The sequence below is a fragment of the Oncorhynchus kisutch genome, linkage group LG1 (assembly GCF_002021735.2).
Source record: "Oncorhynchus kisutch isolate 150728-3 linkage group LG1, Okis_V2, whole genome shotgun sequence".
Classification (NCBI taxonomy): Eukaryota; Metazoa; Chordata; class Actinopteri; order Salmoniformes; family Salmonidae; genus Oncorhynchus; species Oncorhynchus kisutch.
Window position 1 is genome coordinate 31923781 of NC_034174.2, and position 5542 is coordinate 31929322.

Below are 5542 nucleotides of genomic sequence, written 5' to 3' on the forward strand. Positions count from 1 at the left end.
GATCAACAACCAACTTGGCAGAGCTTGAAGAATTCTAAAAAGAATGATGTGCAATTATTGTAAAATCCAGGTGTTCAAAGCTGTTAGAGACTTACGACATAAGACTCACAGCTGTAATCGCTGCCAAAGGTGCTTCTACAAAGCATTGACTGAGGAGTGTGAATACTTATGTAAATTCAATATTTATTTGCAAAAAAACATGTTTTCACTTTGTCGTTATGGGGTATTGCGTGTAGATGGGTGAGAAAAATGTATCCATTTAATCCATTTTTAATTCAGGCTGTAACACAACAAAATGTCAAATAAGTCAATGGGTAATATTACTTTCTGAAGGCACTGTATCTATAGCTTCTCCGAATACCTGTGTGTAACAGAAGGATGCCAGAAACGTGTTGTAACTTTAAAATATTGTCGGCTGCACCTGTGTTAAAATTAAAACACTGAAACAATTAAAACGGTTAAAACATTGTGCAGTAAATTTATATTTTCTATGTATGAAATTATTTATATGTGATATGAAATTACAGGGCTTTAAGTTTCTAGAACTGTATCATAATTGAGAATCGATTTACGTTTAGATGAAGTATTTGGCTGTTTTCTCTGCCAGAGCCAATTTACCTCTGAACATAACACATAAGGTCCTCAGTACATTCTTGGCCTATATACTGAGCTGATGAACATGGGCTATTCTTACACTAAATACCTTCATGCTGTATTGATGACAAGACAATAGTACTATGAAGGGTGTGCTATTCAAAAACAATCTTTATTTAAAACAAATTCCTGCTGTTTAGTCATATGCTTTTCTTTGTTGACAAAAATCCTCAAAATTTGAAGAGATGGTCTTATGATGAATGAGAGGATTGTGCTGAGACTGTTTGATTAACCTATTCGAATATGTACAGTGGGGCAAAAAAGTATTTAGTCAGCCACCAATTGTGCAAGTTCTCCCACTTAAAAAGATGAGAGAGGCCTGTAATTTTCATCATAGGTACACTTCAACTATGACAGACAAAATGAGAAAAGAAATTCTCCAGAAAATCACATTGTAGGATTTTTAATGAATTGATTTGCAAATTATGGTGGAAAATGGTGGAAAATAAGAACACTAAGGCAACCTGCTTAAATGACTACAGACCCGTAGTATTCACGTCGGTAGCCATGAAGTGCTTTTAAAGGCTTATAAAGGCTTATAAACATCAACACCATTATCCCAGAAACCCTAGACCCATTCCAATTTGCATACCGCCCTAACAGATCCACAGATGATGCAATCTCTATTGCACTCCACACTGCCCTTTCCCACCTGGACAAAAGGAACACTTATGTGAGAATGCTATTCATTGACTACAGCTCAGTGTTCAACACCATAGTACCCTCAAAGCTCATCATTCAGCTAAGGATCCTGGGACTAAACACCTCCCTCTGCAACTGGATCCTGGACTTCCTGACGGGCCACCCCAGGTGGTGAGGGTAGGTAGCAACACATCAGCCACACTGATCCTCAACACTGGAGCCCCTCGGGTGCATCCTCAGTCCGCTCCTGCACTCCCTGTTCACCCACGACTGCGTGGCCAGGCACGACTCCGACACCATCATTAACTTTGCAAACAACACAACAGTGGTAGGCCTGATCACCGACAACAACGAGACAGCCTACAGGGAGGAGGTTAGAGAATTCGCTGAGTGGTGCCAGAATAACAACCTATTCCTCAACGTAATCAAGACTAAGAAGATGATTATAGACTACAGGAAAAGGAGAACCGAGCATGCCCCTATTCTCATTGATGGGGCTGTAGTGGAGCAGGTTAAGAGCTTCAAGTTCCTTGGTGTCCACATCACCAACAAACTAACATGGTCCAAACACACCAAGACAGCCGTGAAGAGGGCACGACAAAGTCTATTCCCCCTCAGGAAACTAAAGAGATTTGGCATGGGTCCTCAGATCCTCAAAAAGTTCTACAGCTGCAACATTGAGAGCATGGTTGCATCACTGCCTGGTACGGAAACTGCTCAACCTCCGAAACTGCTCAACCTCCGACTGCAAGGCACTACAGATGGTAGTGCGTGCGGCCAGTACATCACTGGCGCTAAGCTGCCTGCCATCCAGGACCTCTATACCAGGTGGTGTCAGAGGAAGGCCCTAAAAATTGTCAAAGACCCCAGCCACCCCAGTCATAGACTGTTCTCTTTACTACAGCATGGCAAGCTGTACCGGAGCGCCAATTCCAGGACCAAAAGGCTTATCAACAGTTTTTACCCCCAAGCCAGAAGACTCCTGAACAGGTAATCAAATGGATTCCCGGACTATCTGCTACTCTCTGTTTGTCATATATGCATAGTCACTTTAACTATACATTAATTTACGTACTACCTCAATTAGCCCGACTAACCTGTGCCCCCGCAGATTTGCTATCCGGACTATCTGCATTGTGTCCCGCCACCCACCACCCGCCAACCCCTCTTTTACGCTACTGCTACTCTCTGTTTGTCATATATGACTAGTCACTTTAACCATACCTACATGTACATACTACCTCAATCAGCCCGACTAACCGGTGTCTGTATATAGCCTCACTACTGTTATAGCCTCACTACTGTTATAGCCTCACTACTGTTATAGCCTCACTACTGTTATAGCCTCACTACTGTTATAGCCCCGTAACTGTATTTTTTCACTGTCTTTTTTTACTGTTGTTTTTATGTCTTTACTTATCTATTGTTCACCTAATACCTTTTTTTAACTTAAAAATTGCACTGTTGGTTAAAGCCTGTAAGTTAGCATTTCACTGTAAGGTTTACACCTGTTGTATTCGGGCACACGTGACAAATAAACTTTGATTTGATTTGATTAGAATATGAATAAAGAGTAGGCCTACTCCACAGAGGCTGCATGAGTAGAATGGACAGAGTTTTTTTCAGGGGAAAAGGGATTATAAATAACTGATGTCCATCACTAACGATCCAAAGGGTTGTGTAGTAGAGGTTTCCATAACTCAGGGTCAAGTGGCCTGTTCAGGATGCAACATAACACTATGTTTAGATATACAGTACCAGTCAAAAGTTTGGACACACCTACTAATTCCAGGGTTTTTCTTTATTTTTACTATTTCCTACATTGTATATTGATAGTGAAGACATCAAAACTATGACATAACATATATGGAATCATGTAGTAACCAAAAACAAATCAAAGTATATTTTAGATTTTAGATTCTTCAAAGTAGCCTTCTCTCAACGAGCTTCATGAGGTAGTCACCTGGAGTGCATTTCAATTAACAGGTGTGCCTTGTTAAAATTATATTTGTGGAATTTCTTTCCTTCTTAATGCGTTAATGAGTCAATCAGTTGTGTTGTGACAAGGTAGGGGTGGTATACAGAAGATAGCCCAATTTGGTAAAAGACCAAGTCCATATTATGTCAAGAACACATCAAATAAGCAAAAATAAACGACAGTCCATCATTACTTTAAGACATGAAGGTCAGTCAATCTGGAACATTTCAAGAACTTTGAAAGTTTCTTCAAGTGGAGTCGCAAAAACCATCAAGGGCTATGATTAAACTGGTTCTCATGAGGAACGCCAAAGGAAAGGAAGAACTAGAGTTACCTCTGCTGCAGAGGATAAGTTAATTGTAGTTACCAGCCTCAGAAATTGCAGCCCAAGTAAATGCTTAGTAACAGACACATCTCAACATCAACTGTTCAGAGGAGACTGCGTGAATCAGGCCTTCATGGTCGAATTGCTTCAAAGAAACCACTACTAAAGGACACCAATGAGAAGAAGAGACTTGCTTGGGCCAAGAAACACAAGCAATGAACATTAGACCGGTGGAAATCTGTCCTTTAGTCTGATGAGCACGAATTTGAGATTTTTGGTTCCAACCGCCGTGTCTTTGTGAGATGCAGAGTTGGTGAACGGATTATCTCCACATGTGTGGTTCCCAGCGTGAAGCATGAAGGAGGAGGTGTGATGGTGTGGGGGTGCTTTTCTGGTGACACTGTCTGTGATTTATTTGGAAATCAAGGCACACTTAACCATCATGGCTGCCACAGCATTCTGCAGCGATACGCCATCCCATCTGATTTGCGCTTGTGGGACTATCATTTGTTTTTCAACAGGACAATGACCCAACACACCTCCAGGCTGTGTAAGGGCTATTTGACCAATAAGGAGAGTGATGTAGTGGTGCATCAGATGACCTGGCCTTCACAATTACCCGACCTCAACCCAATCGAGATGGTTTGGGATGAGTTGGACCGCAGAGGGAAGGAAAAGCAGCCTAAAACGGATCAGCATATGTTGGAACTCCTTCAAGACTGTTGGAAAAGCATTCCAGGTGAAGCTGGTTGAGAGAATGCCAAGCGTGTGCAAAGCTGTCAACAAGGCAAAGGGTGGCTACTTTGAAGAATATAAAATATAACATATGTTTTGATTTGTTTAACACTTTATTGGTTACTACATGATTCCATATGTGTTATTTCATAGTTTTGATGTCTTCAATAGCATTCTACAATGTAGAAAATATTGAAAATAAAGAAAAACCCTTGAATGAGTAGACGTGTCCAAACTTTTGACTGGTACTGCAAATGTTTCATGTAGAACAGATAGGGGTATTTGTCATAGAATATGGAATCATGTCAGATTTATTCATTCTGTTTCTATCTGCACCATTCACGTTTCACATCACTGACTACAGACCCAGTTTTTCTGTTAGATTTGTCCCTTGCCAGATTTAGTTAATTTTGGTTTGTGTGCTTAAATGAATAAGCCCAATTGTTGAGCACAAAACATGCCAGTAGAGTAACATCCCCTGGATCCAGTGGAAATATAGAAGGCTGTTGTAAAGTCATACCATTATAAGACATTCATATCAGACCATCTGAGAGGACCCCTGCTCTTTCTCCTTTCATTCCTCTAACCTCTAGTGTCAATCATTTATGTGCACCAGTCATGGACGAATCTGAGATAGACAGTTAATTATGTCAAATAGAGATGAATTACACACAGCTAGATGTAACACTGGAGCTTGACAAAAACTAGAAGTAACACAGGATCTTAACAAAAACCTTAGTTTTTTAGGCTGGTGTAATTTAAAGTCTGCCCCCACACGTGCGGTAACTAAGAGTAGGCTTTGCTCAAATTGTAGGCTGTGTTCAGTGCTGGCTTGGAGAGGGAAGTGTTGTCAAAGAGCTGTGTGTGTGTGGGCGTGCGCACGTGTGTGCATGTGAAATGTTTTCAGTTATGGTTTGAAGTCATGCAGAGCTGAGAATTGGACTAAATTGCTGCAGTGTTGATAGATGTTATTATAACTATGTAGTGAGCATAACTGCATAGAGATCCATGATTATGATACTGTGTACATGTATAAAATAACATTGTGAGCAATACAGGTGAGCAATGCAACATTGACATTTTAAGTGTAGTATTGAATAAAAAATGAATTCACTGATACATGACAAACATTGTGAGGTGTGTTACAGTCAGAGGCATTGTGTGGTGTGTACGGAAGGTGTGTACATGAGACCTGTGGATTGTAAATG